We start from the raw sequence: 22,353 nt of genomic DNA on the forward strand, positions 1-22,353 counted from the left end.
GCTTTCCAAATCAAGCAAGAAACTGACCGACAACGCATTCTACTGGATATGGTTTTACAACCAATCGTCAAACTACACAGAGCAGGTTGGTAAAACTTTTACTACGTTAACCTTTACTATGTTAACTGTTAAAGGCTTGAACATGTTTGAACATGGTAACTCTTCCAACTGCATCAATCCATTCATGTTAGGGTTAAACTTGCATTCGAAAACATTCTCTGTGGATATATCTGATAGGAATAGGTTGTAGCTAATGATAAATTATATTTGAGAACCAAGGAGAGGCTTGTTTTAGAAATTGAGGTAAGAAACAATACTTTGTGTGACACTTCACACTGGAATCAAGACAACATTTGGACAGATATGGAACTAAAAGCAGAAGTTTCGTGTAATAATGTCTTTCTATTCTGTATCTTCCATCTAGACTCCATACACCTCCTTGTGTGTAAAGATGAGGTATTCCCTGAGCAGCAGGAGAGAACATCCAGTCTGGTCAAAGAGGAACCAGGGTCTCTACAGATTAAAGAGGAACAGGAGGAGATCATTTCCAGTCTGGTCAAAGAGGAACCAGGGTCTCTACAGATTAAAGAGGAACAGGAGGAGATCATTTCCAGTCTGATCAAAGAGGAACCAGAGTGTCCACAGATTAAAGATGAACAGGAGGAGAGAACCTCCAGTCTGATCAAAGAGGAACCAGGGTCTCTTCAGATTAAAGATGAACAGGAGGAGAGAACTTCCAGTTTGATCAAAGAGGAACCAGAGTCTCCACAGATTAAAGATGAACAGGAGGAGATAGCCTCCAGTCTGATCAAAGAGGAACCATCATCTCCACAGATGGAGGAACAGGATGAGCTACTCCAAAGATCACAGGAGGATGGTGGATCAACAGAGACATTACTATCAGTGAAACATGAATATGATGAAAACATACAAACAGAACCTGTAGCCAGCACCTCATCTAAACACATGGAAACACAAGCTGATGTAGAGGACTGTGGAACATCACAACCAACTAGTGATGATCAGCTCATCTCTTCACACTGTTATGAATCTGACATCACTGAAGACAGTGATGAGTGGGATGAGACCACGGATGACCAGTCAGGTTTAAACACACAGCAATTGCACAATACACAAAACATGGGAGGAAATAGTTTGTCTTTGAGCAACAAGCTGCTCCATGACCTCAAATCACCAAAACAAAGTCACTCCACGAGGAGTCAAATAGGTAAGACATGTTTTAGTTGTGTAGATTGTGGTAAAATGTTTAATCGCAAGGGAACTCTGAAGATTCACACAATGATTCATTCAGGGGAAAGGCCATTTGTTTGTACAGTCTGCGGAAAGGGCTGTCAAAGAAAGGATAGTCTAAAATCTCATATGATGACTCATACAGAGGAAAAACCCTTTATGTGTACAGTTTGTGGCATGGGCTGTACTCATAGTGTCCAATTAAATATACACATGAGGACTCACACAGGGGAAAAACCCTATATGTGTACAGTTTGTGGCACAGGCTTTAGTATTAAGCATAGTCTAAAATTACACATGGGGACCCACACAGGGGAAAGGCCCTTTACATGTACAGTTTGTGGCAAGGGCTGTAGTCATAGTGGCCAATTAAAAATACACATGAGGACTCATACAGGGGAAAAACCCTATACATGTACAGTTTGTGGCAAGGGCTGTAGTCAAACGGCTGATCTAAAAATACACATGAGGACTCATACAGGGGAAAAGCCCTTTACATGTACAGTTTGTGGCAAGGGCTGCAGTCAAAAGGGTCATCTAAAAGTACACATGAGGACTCATACAGGGGAAAACCCCTTTACGTGTACAGTTTGTGGCAAGGGCTGTACTCATAGTGGCCAATTACAAATACACATGAGGACTCATACAGGGGAAAAACCCTATACATGTACAGTTTGTGGCAAGGGCTTTAGTCTGAATGGAAGTCTAAAAACACACATGAAGACACACAAAGCTGTTATATGATGAGTTATTTTTTGAGGGGCGCTATCCCCTCCTTTACGTGTCCAGTTTGTGAAAAAGGCTTTAGTCAGAATTGCAATCTAAAAACACAAATGAAGACATGTCTAGAAGAGGAAAAGCTGTTAATTGATGAGTGTTTTTTTCCTTCAAATACGGCATATGTTGACACATAATGTCAATTATCAGCAGTTTTGCCCAGCTAGATACATTAAACTACATTTATTTTTTTGAATAGAGTGTCAATTTGGCCTGCTGACACTGATATAACAATATGAGAAGCAATGTGTTGTTTGGACTAACATATTGTGTATAGTGTATTTCACTCACTTAGTTTCATTATTTGTGTAGATTCTCTGTAGTATGTTGTCTTTATAGAATGTATTGTAACATACAAAAATGTTAAATATTTACTCTGTAAAAAAACACTGTCCGATTTCTTCTTTTACAAATAAAGGGTTGACAGCTACAGATCCTTTGTATGTTCATAGAATCATTACAGAAAGCTCATCACAACACATGTCTTTCACTTCCTTTAAGTATGGACATCTACTGTGAAGAATACAGTGACAAGATTTGCTTCATTTTACATTCTTCATACCAAACTATTACTAGAGCATGATAGGAGTATTAAAGCTGCTATCTATCTAATAATTTAGCGATCGCTCGCTCGCTGTCTATTTAGCTCTGTCGCTGTCTTTCTGTCAGAATACTTCCTTAGCCTAGAGCAAGTCAGCTGCTCGCTTCCAGCACCTCCTCACAACGCCACGACGCATGGACCGCCTCACTGAACCTAGCGCTTCACAGCCCTGTCCTCCAACCTCCATCTGCCCTGCATTACACACGCTAAACATTCTAACATTCATCTTAATTAAATTAATTTGTGTCAAAAACAACTCATCTCCCCGCAAATCACTTGTCACCAGTGAAATGCATGCTGGGACGGACACAGATTAATACTGGGACACACAGGGAAAACAACTCAGACCCTGATACAAGATTTTTTTTGGTTTCACACTAAACCCAAGCGGTTTAGGTTCTAAACACTTATTTGTAACACTAATTCCATTATTATTTCAGGTCATAGGATATGGGAATTCCACCCTTATCTACCTTGGTTGTGGATGTTGTGGAATGTTTTGGAGGATATATGTCCCATTGCAAATGGACAGGTGATAATGGGTTAGGGTGTGTAACCCTATTGCTGAATGGAAGGATGGGCCAATCAATTTGCATGTGATCCTTTTAGTATAAGTAGAGTGCATATAGCCTACCTAAGATCGGAATCATTTGCATTCAAATTACTTAAGACTGGAAAATACTTAACATCCCTGCGACAACATCTGAAAGGTGTCATGTACAGAAAGATATTTCACCGGCATACTTTCTTCCTGTTTTGATGACATGAGTGAAACATTTAAAATGTGTTCTCAGCTTCTAGGAAAGCTTATAGGAAAGTTACATAAGGTTTCTGCGTTTGTGTGAACACAAACATTGGCTTGTGATTGGCTGATCACCCCATAGTGATGATTTGATTGTCTGAGCAAAAAAAATATTGGAGATAAAAGTGAGGGCAGAAAAGTGAAGATGCCAAAAGTGATTGTGGTGATCAAACCCTTTACGTGTACAGTTTGTGAAAAAGGCTTTAGTCAGAATTGCAATCAAAAAACACACATGAAGACATGTCTAGAAGACGAAAAGCTGTTAAATGATGGGTGTTTTTTCTTCAAATACGGCATTATTGCTATTGCTATTATTTTCATTGCTCTGTGTCCTGAATGTGTTTTCTATTAGGCAATAAGGTTCAAATCCAGGGTAGAATAGAACATTTGCTTAATGTTTGATATAAAACATATTGAGTTCCCTTGTTGTTGGGAGCAGTGATTGGCCAGTTTTGTTCTATTGTTCTAATGCTGTGTCACGCCCCCCTGACTCTGATTGGAGCATCAGGGTCCCCTGTTAGTATTTAACAAGAGTTTGTTCTGCTTGGAGTCACTTTAAACTCTGCTAGTTGTTAAGAGCTGAACATCTCCTTTCTGCATCTCCTTTGTTTTGGATATACTTCAACTTTAGTACTTCATTGTACAAGATTTTTGCTCTTTAAAAAACATCTAGTATCAATTTAGGTGGGCAAGTTTTGAGTTATGGCTTTACTACAAACACTGAAGTCCTTGGTCTGTGAACCAGTCTGGTCAAAGAGGAACCAGGGTCTCTACAGATTAAAGAGGAACAGGAGGAGATCATTTCCAGTCTGGTCAAAGAGGAACCAGGGTCTCTACAGATTAAAGAGGAACAGGAGGAGATCATTTCCAGTCTGATCAAAGAGGAACCAGAGTGTCCACAGATTAAAGATGAACAGGAGGAGAGAACCTCCAGTCTGATCAAAGAGGAACCAGGGTCTCTTCAGATTAAAGATGAACAGGAGGAGAGAACTTCCAGTTTGATCAAAGAGGAACCAGAGTCTCCACAGATTAAAGATGAACAGGAGGAGATAGCCTCCAGTCTGATCAAAGAGGAACCATCATCTCCACAGATGGAGGAACAGGATGAGCTACTCCAAAGATCACAGGAGGATGGTGGATCAACAGAGACATTACTATCAGTGAAACATGAATATGATGAAAACATACAAACAGAACCTGTAGCCAGCACCTCATCTAAACACATGGAAACACAAGCTGATGTAGAGGACTGTGGAACATCACAACCAACTAGTGATGATCAGCTCATCTCTTCACACTGTTATGAATCTGACATCACTGAAGACAGTGATGAGTGGGATGAGACCACGGATGACCAGTCAGGTTTAAACACACAGCAATTGCACAATACACAAAACATGGGAGGAAATAGTTTGTCTTTGAGCAACAAGCTGCTCCATGACCTCAAATCACCAAAACAAAGTCACTCCACGAGGAGTCAAATAGGTAAGACATGTTTTAGTTGTGTAGATTGTGGTAAAATGTTTAATCGCAAGGTACTCTGAAGATTCACACAATGATTCATTCAGGGGAAAGGCCATTTGTTTGTACAGTCTGCGGAAAGGGCTGTCAAAGAAAGGATAGTCTAAAATCTCATATGATGACTCATACAGAGGAAAAACCCTTTATGTGTACAGTTTGTGGCATGGGCTGTACTCATAGTGTCCAATTAAATATACACATGAGGACTCACACAGGGGAAAAACCCTATATGTGTACAGTTTGTGGCACAGGCTTTAGTATTAAGCATAGTCTAAAATTACACATGGGGACCCACACAGGGGAAAGGCCCTTTACATGTACAGTTTGTGGCAAGGGCTGTAGTCATAGTGGCCAATTAAAAATACACATGAGGACTCATACAGGGGAAAAACCCTATACATGTACAGTTTGTGGCAAGGGCTGTAGTCAAACGGCTGATCTAAAAATACACATGAGGACTCATACAGGGGAAAAGCCCTTTACATGTACAGTTTGTGGCAAGGGCTGCAGTCAAAAGGGTCATCTAAAAGTACACATGAGGACTCATACAGGGGAAAACCCCTTTACGTGTACAGTTTGTGGCAAGGGCTGTACTCATAGTGGCCAATTACAAATACACATGAGGACTCATACAGGGGAAAAACCCTATACATGTACAGTTTGTGGCAAGGGCTTTAGTCTGAATGGAAGTCTAAAAACACACATGAAGACACACAAAGCTGTTATATGATGAGTTATTTTTTGAGGGGCGCTATCCCCTCCTTTACGTGTCCAGTTTGTGAAAAAGGCTTTAGTCAGAATTGCAATCTAAAAACACAAATGAAGACATGTCTAGAAGAGGAAAAGCTGTTAATTGATGAGTGTTTTTTTCCTTCAAATACGGCATATGTTGACACATAATGTCAATTATCAGCAGTTTTGCCCAGCTAGATACATTAAACTACATTTATTTTTTTGAATAGAGTGTCAATTTGGCCTGCTGACACTGATATAACAATATGAGAAGCAATGTGTTGTTTGGACTAACATATTGTGTATAGTGTATTTCACTCACTTAGTTTCATTATTTGTGTAGATTCTCTGTAGTATGTTGTCTTTATAGAATGTATTGTAACATACAAAAATGTTAAATATTTACTCTGTAAAAAAACACTGTCCGATTTCTTCTTTTACAAATAAAGGGTTGACAGCTACAGATCCTTTGTATGTTCATAGAATCATTACAGAAAGCTCATCACAACACATGTCTTTCACTTCCTTTAAGTATGGACATCTACTGTGAAGAATACAGTGACAAGATTTGCTTCATTTTACATTCTTCATACCAAACTATTACTAGAGCATGATAGGAGTATTAAAGCTGCTATCTATCTAATAATTTAGCGATCGCTCGCTCGCTGTCTATTTAGCTCTGTCGCTGTCTTTCTGTCAGAATACTTCCTTAGCCTAGAGCAAGTCAGCTGCTCGCTTCCAGCACCTCCTCACAACGCCACGACGCATGGACCGCCTCACTGAACCTAGCGCTTCACAGCCCTGTCCTCCAACCTCCATCTGCCCTGCATTACACACGCTAAACATTCTAACATTCATCTTAATTAAATTAATTTGTGTCAAAAACAACTCATCTCCCCGCAAATCACTTATCACCAGTGAAATGCATGCTGGGACGGACACAGATTAATACTGGGACACACAGGGAAAACAACTCAGACCCTGATACAAGATTTTTTTTGGTTTCACACTAAACCCAAGCGGTTTAGGTTCTAAACACTTATTTGTAACACTAATTCCATTATTATTTCAGGTCATAGGATATGGGAATTCCACCCTTATCTACCTTGGTTGTGGATGTTGTGGAATGTTTTGGAGGATATATGTCCCATTGCAAATGGACAGGTGATAATGGGTTAGGGTGTGTAACCCTATTGCTGAATGGAAGGATGGGCCAATCAATTTGCATGTGATCCTTTTAGTATAAGTAGAGTGCATATAGCCTACCTAAGATCGGAATCATTTGCATTCAAATTACTTAAGACTGGAAAATACTTAACATCCCTGCGACAACATCTGAAAGGTGTCATGTACAGAAAGATATTTCACCGGCATACTTTCTTCCTGTTTTGATGACATGAGTGAAACATTTAAAATGTGTTCTCAGCTTCTAGGAAAGCTTATAGGAAAGTTACATAAGGTTTCTGCGTTTGTGTGAACACAAACATTGGCTTGTGATTGGCTGATCACCCCATAGTGATGATTTGATTGTCTGAGCAAAAAAAATATTGGAGATAAAAGTGAGGGCAGAAAAGTGAAGATGCCAAAAGTGATTGTGGTGATCAAACCCTTTACGTGTACAGTTTGTGAAAAAGGCTTTAGTCAGAATTGCAATCAAAAAACACACATGAAGACATGTCTAGAAGACGAAAAGCTGTTAAATGATGGGTGTTTTTTCTTCAAATACGGCATTATTGCTATTGCTATTATTTTCATTGCTCTGTGTCCTGAATGTGTTTTCTATTAGGCAATAAGGTTCAAATCCAGGGTAGAATAGAACATTTGCTTAATGTTTGATATAAAACATATTGAGTTCCCTTGTTGTTGGGAGCAGTGATTGGCCAGTTTTGTTCTATTGTTCTAATGCTGTGTCACGCCCCCCTGACTCTGATTGGAGCATCAGGGTCCCCTGTTAGTATTTAACAAGAGTTTGTTCTGCTTGGAGTCACTTTAAACTCTGCTAGTTGTTAAGAGCTGAACATCTCCTTTCTGCATCTCCTTTGTTTTGGATATACTTCAACTTTAGTACTTCATTGTACAAGATTTTTGCTCTTTAAAAAACATCTAGTATCAATTTAGGTGGGCAAGTTTTGAGTTATGGCTTTACTACAAACACTGAAGTCCTTGGTCTGTGAACCAGTCTGGTCAAAGAGGAACCAGGGTCTCTACAGATTAAAGAGGAACAGGAGGAGATCATTTCCAGTCTGGTCAAAGAGGAACCAGGGTCTCTACAGATTAAAGAGGAACAGGAGGAGATCATTTCCAGTCTGATCAAAGAGGAACCAGAGTGTCCACAGATTAAAGATGAACAGGAGGAGAGAACCTCCAGTCTGATCAAAGAGGAACCAGGGTCTCTTCAGATTAAAGATGAACAGGAGGAGAGAACTTCCAGTTTGATCAAAGAGGAACCAGAGTCTCCACAGATTAAAGATGAACAGGAGGAGATAGCCTCCAGTCTGATCAAAGAGGAACCATCATCTCCACAGATGGAGGAACAGGATGAGCTACTCCAAAGATCACAGGAGGATGGTGGATCAACAGAGACATTACTATCAGTGAAACATGAATATGATGAAAACATACAAACAGAACCTGTAGCCAGCACCTCATCTAAACACATGGAAACACAAGCTGATGTAGAGGACTGTGGAACATCACAACCAACTAGTGATGATCAGCTCATCTCTTCACACTGTTATGAATCTGACATCACTGAAGACAGTGATGAGTGGGATGAGACCACGGATGACCAGTCAGGTTTAAACACACAGCAATTGCACAATACACAAAACATGGGAGGAAATAGTTTGTCTTTGAGCAACAAGCTGCTCCATGACCTCAAATCACCAAAACAAAGTCACTCCACGAGGAGTCAAATAGGTAAGACATGTTTTAGTTGTGTAGATTGTGGTAAAATGTTTAATCGCAAGGTACTCTGAAGATTCACACAATGATTCATTCAGGGGAAAGGCCATTTGTTTGTACAGTCTGCGGAAAGGGCTGTCAAAGAAAGGATAGTCTAAAATCTCATATGATGACTCATACAGAGGAAAAACCCTTTATGTGTACAGTTTGTGGCATGGGCTGTACTCATAGTGTCCAATTAAATATACACATGAGGACTCACACAGGGGAAAAACCCTATATGTGTACAGTTTGTGGCACAGGCTTTAGTATTAAGCATAGTCTAAAATTACACATGGGGACCCACACAGGGGAAAGGCCCTTTACATGTACAGTTTGTGGCAAGGGCTGTAGTCATAGTGGCCAATTAAAAATACACATGAGGACTCATACAGGGGAAAAACCCTATACATGTACAGTTTGTGGCAAGGGCTGTAGTCAAACGGCTGATCTAAAAATACACATGAGGACTCATACAGGGGAAAAGCCCTTTACATGTACAGTTTGTGGCAAGGGCTGCAGTCAAAAGGGTCATCTAAAAGTACACATGAGGACTCATACAGGGGAAAACCCCTTTACGTGTACAGTTTGTGGCAAGGGCTGTACTCATAGTGGCCAATTACAAATACACATGAGGACTCATACAGGGGAAAAACCCTATACATGTACAGTTTGTGGCAAGGGCTTTAGTCTGAATGGAAGTCTAAAAACACACATGAAGACACACAAAGCTGTTATATGATGAGTTATTTTTTGAGGGGCGCTATCCCCTCCTTTACGTGTCCAGTTTGTGAAAAAGGCTTTAGTCAGAATTGCAATCTAAAAACACAAATGAAGACATGTCTAGAAGAGGAAAAGCTGTTAATTGATGAGTGTTTTTTTCCTTCAAATACGGCATATGTTGACACATAATGTCAATTATCAGCAGTTTTGCCCAGCTAGATACATTAAACTACATTTATTTTTTTGAATAGAGTGTCAATTTGGCCTGCTGACACTGATATAACAATATGAGAAGCAATGTGTTGTTTGGACTAACATATTGTGTATAGTGTATTTCACTCACTTAGTTTCATTATTTGTGTAGATTCTCTGTAGTATGTTGTCTTTATAGAATGTATTGTAACATACAAAAATGTTAAATATTTACTCTGTAAAAAAACACTGTCCGATTTCTTCTTTTACAAATAAAGGGTTGACAGCTACAGATCCTTTGTATGTTCATAGAATCATTACAGAAAGCTCATCACAACACATGTCTTTCACTTCCTTTAAGTATGGACATCTACTGTGAAGAATACAGTGACAAGATTTGCTTCATTTTACATTCTTCATACCAAACTATTACTAGAGCATGATAGGAGTATTAAAGCTGCTATCTATCTAATAATTTAGCGATCGCTCGCTCGCTGTCTATTTAGCTCTGTCGCTGTCTTTCTGTCAGAATACTTCCTTAGCCTAGAGCAAGTCAGCTGCTCGCTTCCAGCACCTCCTCACAACGCCACGACGCATGGACCGCCTCACTGAACCTAGCGCTTCACAGCCCTGTCCTCCAACCTCCATCTGCCCTGCATTACACACGCTAAACATTCTAACATTCATCTTAATTAAATTAATTTGTGTCAAAAACAACTCATCTCCCCGCAAATCACTTGTCACCAGTGAAATGCATGCTGGGACGGACACAGATTAATACTGGGACACACAGGGAAAACAACTCAGACCCTGATACAAGATTTTTTTTTGTTTCACACTAAACCCAAGCGGTTTAGGTTCTAAACACTTATTTGTAACACTAATTCCATTATTATTTCAGGTCATAGGATATGGGAATTCCACCCTTATCTACCTTGGTTGTGGATGTTGTGGAATGTTTTGGAGGATATATGTCCCATTGCAAATGGACAGGTGATAATGGGTTAGGGTGTGTAACCCTATTGCTGAATGGAAGGATGGGCCAATCAATTTGCATGTGATCCTTTTAGTATAAGTAGAGTGCATATAGCCTACCTAAGATCGGAATCATTTGCATTCAAATTACTTAAGACTGGAAAATACTTAACATCCCTGCGACAACATCTGAAAGGTGTCATGTACAGAAAGATATTTCACCGGCATACTTTCTTCCTGTTTTGATGACATGAGTGAAACATTTAAAATGTGTTCTCAGCTTCTAGGAAAGCTTATAGGAAAGTTACATAAGGTTTCTGCGTTTGTGTGAACACAAACATTGGCTTGTGATTGGCTGATCACCCCATAGTGATGATTTGATTGTCTGAGCAAAAAAAATATTGGAGATAAAAGTGAGGGCAGAAAAGTGAAGATGCCAAAAGTGATTGTGGTGATCAAACCCTTTACGTGTACAGTTTGTGAAAAAGGCTTTAGTCAGAATTGCAATCAAAAAACACACATGAAGACATGTCTAGAAGACGAAAAGCTGTTAAATGATGGGTGTTTTTTCTTCAAATACGGCATTATTGCTATTGCTATTATTTTCATTGCTCTGTGTCCTGAATGTGTTTTCTATTAGGCAATAAGGTTCAAATCCAGGGTAGAATAGAACATTTGCTTAATGTTTGATATAAAACATATTGAGTTCCCTTGTTGTTGGGAGCAGTGATTGGCCAGTTTTGTTCTATTGTTCTAATGCTGTGTCACGCCCCCCTGACTCTGATTGGAGCATCAGGGTCCCCTGTTAGTATTTAACAAGAGTTTGTTCTGCTTGGAGTCACTTTAAACTCTGCTAGTTGTTAAGAGCTGAACATCTCCTTTCTGCATCTCCTTTGTTTTGGATATACTTCAACTTTAGTACTTCATTGTACAATATTTTTGCTCTTTAAAAAACATCTAGTATCAATTTAGGTGGGCAAGTTTTGAGTTATGGCTTTACTACAAACACTGAAGTCCTTGGTCAACCAGAGACTATCTGCTGCGGCTGAAGAGATATTTGGGATTGTTGGAAGAATTCTAACAGAGTACGAGGATGAAGCTTTCCAAATCAAGCAAGAAACTGACCGACAATGCATTCTACTGGATATGGTTTTACAACCAATCGTCAAACTACACAGAGCAGGTTGGTAAAACTTTTACTAACCTTTACCATGTTAACTGTTAAAGGCTTGAACATGTTTGAACATGGTAACTCTTCCAACTGCATCAATCCATTCATGTTAGGGTTAAACTTGCATTCGAAAACATTCTATGTGGATATATCTGATAGGAATAGGTTGTAGCTAATGATAAATTATATTTGAGAACCAAGGAGAGGCTTGTTTTAGAAATTGAGGTAAGAAACAATACTTTGTGTGACACTTCACACTGGAATCAAGACAACATTTGGACAGATATGGAACTAAAAGCAGAAGTTTCGTGTAATAATGTGTTTCTATTCTGTATCTTCCATCTAGACTCCATACACCTCCTTGTGTGTAAAGATGAGGTATTCCCTGAGCAGCAGGAGAGAACATCCAGTCTGGTCAAAGAGGAACCAGGGTCTCTACAGATTAAAGAGGAACAGGAGGAGATAACTTCCAGTCTGATCATAGAAGAACCAGAGTGTCCACAGATTAAAGATGAACAGGAGGAGAGAACCTCCAGTCTGATCAAAGAGGAACCAGGGTCTCTTCAGATTAAAGATGAACAGGAGGAGAGAACTTCCAGTTTGATCAAAGAGGAACCAGAGTCTCCACAGATTAAAGATGAACAGGAGGAGATAGCCTCCAGTCTGATCAAAGAGGAACCATCATCTCCACAGATGGAGGAACAGGATGAGCTACTCCAAAGATCACAGGAGGATGGTGGATCAACAGAGACATTACTATCAGTGAAACATGAATATGATGAAAACATACAAACAGAACCTGTAGCCAGCACCTCATCTAAACACATGGAAACACAAGCTGATGTAGAGGACTGTGGAACATCACAACCAACTAGTGATGATCAGCTCATCTCTTCACACTGTTATGAATCTGACATCACTGAAGACAGTGATGAGTGGGATGAGACCACGGATGACCAGTCAGGTTTAAACACACAGCAATTGCACAATACACAAAACATGGGAGGAAATAGTTTGTCTTTGAGCAACAAGCTGCTCCATGACCTCAAATCACCAAAACAAAGTCACTCCACGAGGAGTCAAATAGGTAAGACATGTTTTAGTTGTGTAGATTGTGGTAAAATGTTTAATCGCAAGGTACTCTGAAGATTCACACAATGATTCATTCAGGGGAAAGGCCATTTGTTTGTACAGTCTGCGGAAAGGGCTGTCAAAGAAAGGATAGTCTAAAATCTCATATGATGACTCATACAGAGGAAAAACCCTTTATGTGTACAGTTTGTGGCATGGGCTGTACTCATAGTGTCCAATTAAATATACACATGAGGACTCACACAGGGGAAAAACCCTATATGTGTACAGTTTGTGGCACAGGCTTTAGTATTAAGCATAGTCTAAAATTACACATGGGGACCCACACAGGGGAAAGGCCCTTTACATGTACAGTTTGTGGCAAGGGCTGTAGTCATAGTGGCCAATTAAAAATACACATGAGGACTCATACAGGGGAAAAACCCTATACATGTACAGTTTGTGGCAAGGGCTGTAGTCAAACGGCTGATCTAAAAATACACATGAGGACTCATACAGGGGAAAAGCCCTTTACATGTACAGTTTGTGGCAAGGGCTGCAGTCAAAAGGGTCATCTAAAAGTACACATGAGGACTCATACAGGGGAAAACCCCTTTACGTGTACAGTTTGTGGCAAGGGCTGTACTCATAGTGGCCAATTACAAATACACATGAGGACTCATACAGGGGAAAAACCCTATACATGTACAGTTTGTGGCAAGGGCTTTAGTCTGAATGGAAGTCTAAAAACACACATGAAGACACACAAAGCTGTTATATGATGAGTTATTTTTTGAGGGGCGCTATCCCCTCCTTTACGTGTCCAGTTTGTGAAAAAGGCTTTAGTCAGAATTGCAATCTAAAAACACAAATGAAGACATGTCTAGAAGAGGAAAAGCTGTTAATTGATGAGTGTTTTTTTCCTTCAAATACGGCATATGTTGACACATAATGTCAATTATCAGCAGTTTTGCCCAGCTAGATACATTAAACTACATTTATTTTTTTGAATAGAGTGTCAATTTGGCCTGCTGACACTGATATAACAATATGAGAAGCAATGTGTTGTTTGGACTAACATATTGTGTATAGTGTATTTCACTCACTTAGTTTCATTATTTGTGTAGATTCTCTGTAGTATGTTGTCTTTATAGAATGTATTGTAACATACAAAAATGTTAAATATTTACTCTGTAAAAAAACACTGTCCGATTTCTTCTTTTACAAATAAAGGGTTGACAGCTACAGATCCTTTGTATGTTCATAGAATCATTACAGAAAGCTCATCACAACACATGTCTTTCACTTCCTTTAAGTATGGACATCTACTGTGAAGAATACAGTGACAAGATTTGCTTCATTTTACATTCTTCATACCAAACTATTACTAGAGCATGATAGGAGTATTAAAGCTGCTATCTATCTAATAATTTAGCGATCGCTCGCTCGCTGTCTATTTAGCTCTGTCGCTGTCTTTCTGTCAGAATACTTCCTTAGCCTAGAGCAAGTCAGCTGCTCGCTTCCAGCACCTCCTCACAACGCCACGACGCATGGACCGCCTCACTGAACCTAGCGCTTCACAGCCCTGTCCTCCAACCTCCATCTGCCCTGCATTACACACGCTAAACATTCTAACATTCATCTTAATTAAATTAATTTGTGTCAAAAACAACTCATCTCCCCGCAAATCACTTGTCACCAGTGAAATGCATGCTGGGACGGACACAGATTAATACTGGGACACACAGGGAAAACAACTCAGACCCTGATACAAGATTTTTTTTTGTTTCACACTAAACCCAAGCGGTTTAGGTTCTAAACACTTATTTGTAACACTAATTCCATTATTATTTCAGGTCATAGGATATGGGAATTCCACCCTTATCTACCTTGGTTGTGGATGTTGTGGAATGTTTTGGAGGATATATGTCCCATTGCAAATGGACAGGTGATAATGGGTTAGGGTGTGTAACCCTATTGCTGAATGGAAGGATGGGCCAATCAATTTGCATGTGATCCTTTTAGTATAAGTAGAGTGCATATAGCCTACCTAAGATCGGAATCATTTGCATTCAAATTACTTAAGACTGGAAAATACTTAACATCCCTGCGACAACATCTGAAAGGTGTCATGTACAGAAAGATATTTCACCGGCATACTTTCTTCCTGTTTTGATGACATGAGTGAAACATTTAAAATGTGTTCTCAGCTTCTAGGAAAGCTTATAGGAAAGTTACATAAGGTTTCTGCGTTTGTGTGAACACAAACATTGGCTTGTGATTGGCTGATCACCCCATAGTGATGATTTGATTGTCTGAGCAAAAAAAATATTGGAGATAAAAGTGAGGGCAGAAAAGTGAAGATGCCAAAAGTGATTGTGGTGATCAAACCCTTTACGTGTACAGTTTGTGAAAAAGGCTTTAGTCAGAATTGCAATCAAAAAACACACATGAAGACATGTCTAGAAGACGAAAAGCTGTTAAATGATGGGTGTTTTTTCTTCAAATACGGCATTATTGCTATTGCTATTATTTTCATTGCTCTGTGTCCTGAATGTGTTTTCTATTAGGCAATAAGGTTCAAATCCAGGGTAGAATAGAACATTTGCTTAATGTTTGATATAAAACATATTGAGTTCCCTTGTTGTTGGGAGCAGTGATTGGCCAGTTTTGTTCTATTGTTCTAATGCTGTGTCACGCCCCCCTGACTCTGATTGGAGCATCAGGGTCCCCTGTTAGTATTTAACAAGAGTTTGTTCTGCTTGGAGTCACTTTAAACTCTGCTAGTTGTTAAGAGCTGAACATCTCCTTTCTGCATCTCCTTTGTTTTGGATATACTTCAACTTTAGTACTTCATTGTACAATATTTTTGCTCTTTAAAAAACATCTAGTATCAATTTAGGTGGGCAAGTTTTGAGTTATGGCTTTACTACAAACACTGAAGTCCTTGGTCAACCAGAGACTATCTGCTGCGGCTGAAGAGATATTTGGGATTGTTGGAAGAATTCTAACAGAGTACGAGGATGAAGCTTTCCAAATCAAGCAAGAAACTGACCGACAATGCATTCTACTGGATATGGTTTTACAACCAATCGTCAAACTACACAGAGCAGGTTGGTAAAACTTTTACTAACCTTTACCATGTTAACTGTTAAAGGCTTGAACATGTTTGAACATGGTAACTCTTCCAACTGCATCAATCCATTCATGTTAGGGTTAAACTTGCATTCGAAAACATTCTATGTGGATATATCTGATAGGAATAGGTTGTAGCTAATGATAAATTATATTTGAGAACCAAGGAGAGGCTTGTTTTAGAAATTGAGGTAAGAAACAATACTTTGTGTGACACTTCACACTGGAATCAAGACAACATTTGGACAGATATGGAACTAAAAGCAGAAGTTTCGTGTAATAATGTGTTTCTATTCTGTATCTTCCATCTAGACTCCATACACCTCCTTGTGTGTAAAGATGAGGTATTCCCTGAGCAGCAGGAGAGAACATCCAGTCTGGTCAAAGAGGAACCAGGGTCTCTACAGATTAAAGAGGAACAGGAGGAGATAACTTCCAGTCTGATCATAGAAGAACCAGAGTGTCCACAGATTAAAGATGAACAGGAGGAGAGAACCTCCAGTCTGATCAAAGAGGAACCAGGGTCTCTTCAGATTAAAGATGAACAGGAGGAGAGAACTTCCAGTTTGATCAAAGAGGAACCAGAGTCTCCACAGATTAAAGATGAACAGGAGGAGATAGCCTCCAGTCTGATCAAAGAGGAACCATCATCTCCACAGATGGAGGAACAGGATGAGCTACTCCAAAGATCACAGGAGGATGGTGGATCAACAGAGACATTACTATCAGTGAAACATGAATATGATGAAAACATACAAACAGAACCTGTAGCCAGCACCTCATCTAAACACATGGAAACACAAGCTGATGTAGAGGACTGTGGAACATCACAAGCAACTAGTGATGATCAGCTCATCTCTTCACACTGTTATGAATCTGACATCACTGAAGACTGTGATGAGTGTGATGAGACCACGGATGACCAGTCAGGTTTAAACACACAGCAATTGCACAATACACAACACATGGGAGGAAATAGTTTGTCTTTGAGCAACAAGCTGCTCCATGACCTCAAATCACCAAAACAAAGTCACTCCACGAGGAGTCAAATAGGCAAGAAATGTTTTAGTTGTGCAGATTGTGGTAAAATGTTTAATCGCAAGGGAACTCTGAAGATTCACACAATGATTCATTCAGGGGGAAAGCCATTTGTTTGTACAGTGTGTGACAGTGGCTTTAATCAAAGGGGACATCTGAAAATACACATGTTGACTCACACAGGGGAAAAACCCTTTACGTGTACAGTGTGTGACAGTGGCTTTAATCAAAGGGGTAGTCTAAAAATACACATGTTGACTCACAGCTGCTCGCTTCCAGCACCTCCTCACAACGCCACGACGCATGGACCGCCTCACTGAACCTAGCGCTTCACAGCCCTGTCCTCCAACCTCCATCTGCCCTGCATTACACACGCTAAACATTCTAACATTCATCTTAATTAAATTAATTTGTGTCAAAAACAACTCATCTCCCCGCAAATCACTTGTCACCAGTGAAATGCATGCTGGGACGGACACAGATTAATACTGGGACACACAGGGAAAACAACTCAGACCCTGATACAAGATTTTTTTTGGTTTCACACTAAACCCAAGCGGTTTAGGTTCTAAACACTTATTTGTAACACTAATTCCATTATTATTTCAGGTCATAGGATATGGGAATTCCACCCTTATCTACCTTGGTTGTGGATGTTGTGGAATGTTTTGGAGGATATATGTCCCATTGCAAATGGACAGGTGATAATGGGTTAGGGTGTGTAACCCTATTGCTGAATGGAAGGATGGGCCAATCAATTTGCATGTGATCCTTTTAGTATAAGTAGAGTGCATATAGCCTACCTAAGATCGGAATCATTTGCATTCAAATTACTTAAGACTGGAAAATACTTAACATCCCTGCGACAACATCTGAAAGGTGTCATGTACAGAAAGATATTTCACCGGCATACTTTCTTCCTGTTTTGATGACATGAGTGAAACATTTAAAATGTGTTCTCAGCTTCTAGGAAAGCTTATAGGAAAGTTACATAAGGTTTCTGCGTTTGTGTGAACACAAACATTGGCTTGTGATTGGCTGATCACCCCATAGTGATGATTTGATTGTCTGAGCAAAAAAAATATTGGAGATAAAAGTGAGGGCAGAAAAGTGAAGATGCCAAAAGTGATTGTGGTGATCAAACCCTTTACGTGTACAGTTTGTGAAAAAGGCTTTAGTCAGAATTGCAATCAAAAAACACACATGAAGACATGTCTAGAAGACGAAAAGCTGTTAAATGATGGGTGTTTTTTCTTCAAATACGGCATTATTGCTATTGCTATTATTTTCATTGCTCTGTGTCCTGAATGTGTTTTCTATTAGGCAATAAGGTTCAAATCCAGGGTAGAATAGAACATTTGCTTAATGTTTGATATAAAACATATTGAGTTCCCTTGTTGTTGGGAGCAGTGATTGGCCAGTTTTGTTCTATTGTTCTAATGCTGTGTCACGCCCCCCTGACTCTGATTGGAGCATCAGGGTCCCCTGTTAGTATTTAACAAGAGTTTGTTCTGCTTGGAGTCACTTTAAACTCTGCTAGTTGTTAAGAGCTGAACATCTCCTTTCTGCATCTCCTTTGTTTTGGATATACTTCAACTTTAGTACTTCATTGTACAAGATTTTTGCTCTTTAAAAAACATCTAGTATCAATTTAGGTGGGCAAGTTTTGAGTTATGGCTTTACTACAAACACTGAAGTCCTTGGTCTGTGAACCAGTCTGGTCAAAGAGGAACCAGGGTCTCTACAGATTAAAGAGGAACAGGAGGAGATCATTTCCAGTCTGGTCAAAGAGGAACCAGGGTCTCTACAGATTAAAGAGGAACAGGAGGAGATCATTTCCAGTCTGATCAAAGAGGAACCAGAGTGTCCACAGATTAAAGATGAACAGGAGGAGAGAACCTCCAGTCTGATCAAAGAGGAACCAGGGTCTCTTCAGATTAAAGATGAACAGGAGGAGAGAACTTCCAGTTTGATCAAAGAGGAACCAGAGTCTCCACAGATTAAAGATGAACAGGAGGAGATAGCCTCCAGTCTGATCAAAGAGGAACCATCATCTCCACAGATGGAGGAACAGGATGAGCTACTCCAAAGATCACAGGAGGATGGTGGATCAACAGAGACATTACTATCAGTGAAACATGAATATGATGAAAACATACAAACAGAACCTGTAGCCAGCACCTCATCTAAACACATGGAAACACAAGCTGATGTAGAGGACTGTGGAACATCACAACCAACTAGTGATGATCAGCTCATCTCTTCACACTGTTATGAATCTGACATCACTGAAGACAGTGATGAGTGGGATGAGACCACGGATGACCAGTCAGGTTTAAACACACAGCAATTGCACAATACACAAAACATGGGAGGAAATAGTTTGTCTTTGAGCAACAAGCTGCTCCATGACCTCAAATCACCAAAACAAAGTCACTCCACGAGGAGTCAAATAGGTAAGACATGTTTTAGTTGTGTAGATTGTGGTAAAATGTTTAATCGCAAGGTACTCTGAAGATTCACACAATGATTCATTCAGGGGAAAGGCCATTTGTTTGTACAGTCTGCGGAAAGGGCTGTCAAAGAAAGGATAGTCTAAAATCTCATATGATGACTCATACAGAGGAAAAACCCTTTATGTGTACAGTTTGTGGCATGGGCTGTACTCATAGTGTCCAATTAAATATACACATGAGGACTCACACAGGGGAAAAACCCTATATGTGTACAGTTTGTGGCACAGGCTTTAGTATTAAGCATAGTCTAAAATTACACATGGGGACCCACACAGGGGAAAGGCCCTTTACATGTACAGTTTGTGGCAAGGGCTGTAGTCATAGTGGCCAATTAAAAATACACATGAGGACTCATACAGGGGAAAAACCCTATACATGTACAGTTTGTGGCAAGGGCTGTAGTCAAACGGCTGATCTAAAAATACACATGAGGACTCATACAGGGGAAAAGCCCTTTACATGTACAGTTTGTGGCAAGGGCTGCAGTCAAAAGGGTCATCTAAAAGTACACATGAGGACTCATACAGGGGAAAACCCCTTTACGTGTACAGTTTGTGGCAAGGGCTGTACTCATAGTGGCCAATTACAAATACACATGAGGACTCATACAGGGGAAAAACCCTATACATGTACAGTTTGTGGCAAGGGCTTTAGTCTGAATGGAAGTCTAAAAACACACATGAAGACACACAAAGCTGTTATATGATGAGTTATTTTTTGAGGGGCGCTATCCCCTCCTTTACGTGTCCAGTTTGTGAAAAAGGCTTTAGTCAGAATTGCAATCTAAAAACACAAATGAAGACATGTCTAGAAGAGGAAAAGCTGTTAATTGATGAGTGTTTTTTTCCTTCAAATACGGCATATGTTGACACATAATGTCAATTATCAGCAGTTTTGCCCAGCTAGATACATTAAACTACATTTATTTTTTTGAATAGAGTGTCAATTTGGCCTGCTGACACTGATATAACAATATGAGAAGCAATGTGTTGTTTGGACTAACATATTGTGTATAGTGTATTTCACTCACTTAGTTTCATTATTTGTGTAGATTCTCTGTAGTATGTTGTCTTTATAGAATGTATTGTAACATACAAAAATGTTAAATATTTACTCTGTAAAAAAACACTGTCCGATTTCTTCTTTTACAAATAAAGGGTTGACAGCTACAGATCCTTTGTATGTTCATAGAATCATTACAGAAAGCTCATCACAACACATGTCTTTCACTTCCTTTAAGTATGGACATCTACTGTGAAGAATACAGTGACAAGATTTGCTTCATTTTACATTCTTCATACCAAACTATTACTAGAGCATGATAGGAGTATTAAAGCTGCTATCTATCTAATAATTTAGCGATCGCTCGCTCGCTGTCTATTTAGCTCTGTCGCTGTCTTTCTGTCAGAATACTTCCTTAGCCTAGAGCAAGTCAGCTGCTCGCTTCCAGCACCTCCTCACAACGCCACGACGCATGGACCGCCTCACTGAACCTAGCGCTTCACAGCCCTGTCCTCCAACCTCCATCTGCCCTGCATTACACACGCTAAACATTCTAACATTCATCTTAATTAAATTAATTTGTGTCAAAAACAACTCATCTCCCCGCAAATCACTTGTCACCAGTGAAATGCATGCTGGGACGGACACAGATTAATACTGGGACACACAGGGAAAACAACTCAGACCCTGATACAAGATTTTTTTTTGTTTCACACTAAACCCAAGCGGTTTAGGTTCTAAACACTTATTTGTAACACTAATTCCATTATTATTTCAGGTCATAGGATATGGGAATTCCACCCTTATCTACCTTGGTTGTGGATGTTGTGGAATGTTTTGGAGGATATATGTCCCATTGCAAATGGACAGGTGATAATGGGTTAGGGTGTGTAACCCTATTGCTGAATGGAAGGATGGGCCAATCAATTTGCATGTGATCCTTTTAGTATAAGTAGAGTGCATATAGCCTACCTAAGATCGGAATCATTTGCATTCAAATTACTTAAGACTGGAAAATACTTAACATCCCTGCGACAACATCTGAAAGGTGTCATGTACAGAAAGATATTTCACCGGCATACTTTCTTCCTGTTTTGATGACATGAGTGAAACATTTAAAATGTGTTCTCAGCTTCTAGGAAAGCTTATAGGAAAGTTACATAAGGTTTCTGCGTTTGTGTGAACACAAACATTGGCTTGTGATTGGCTGATCACCCCATAGTGATGATTTGATTGTCTGAGCAAAAAAAATATTGGAGATAAAAGTGAGGGCAGAAAAGTGAAGATGCCAAAAGTGATTGTGGTGATCAAACCCTTTACGTGTACAGTTTGTGAAAAAGGCTTTAGTCAGAATTGCAATCAAAAAACACACATGAAGACATGTCTAGAAGACGAAAAGCTGTTAAATGATGGGTGTTTTTTCTTCAAATACGGCATTATTGCTATTGCTATTATTTTCATTGCTCTGTGTCCTGAATGTGTTTTCTATTAGGCAATAAGGTTCAAGTCCAGGGTAGAATAGAACATTTGCTTAATGTTTGATATAAAACATATTGAGTTCCCTTGTTGTTGGGAGCAGTGATTGGCCAGTTTTGTTCTATTGTTCTAATGCTGTGTCACGCCCCCCTGACTCTGATTGGAGCATCAGGGTCCCCTGTTAGTATTTAACAAGAGTTTGTTCTGCTTGGAGTCACTTTAAACTCTGCTAGTTGTTAAGAGCTGAACATCTCCTTTCTGCATCTCCTTTGTTTTGGATATACTTCAACTTTAGTACTTCATTGTACAATATTTTTGCTCTTTAAAAAACATCTAGTATCAATTTAGGTGGGCAAGTTTTGAGTTATGGCTTTACTACAAACACTGAAGTCCTTGGTCAACCAGAGACTATCTGCTGCGGCTGAAG

The 22,353-nt window shown here is 39.6% G+C and overlaps 1 protein-coding gene across 1 annotated transcript in view; it reads right to left on the reverse strand.

Moving 5' to 3' along the window:
• Positions 1-22,353, reverse strand: part of reln (reelin) — a gene marked incomplete at its 5' end in the record, with an annotated part of 186,680 nt that overhangs the window by 78,658 nt on the left and 85,669 nt on the right. The window lies entirely within an intron of this gene.

Source organism: Protomyctophum bolini (assembly GCF_963924005.1).
Source record: "Protomyctophum bolini genome assembly, chromosome: 4".
Lineage (NCBI taxonomy): Eukaryota > Metazoa > Chordata > Actinopteri > Myctophiformes > Myctophidae > Protomyctophum > Protomyctophum bolini.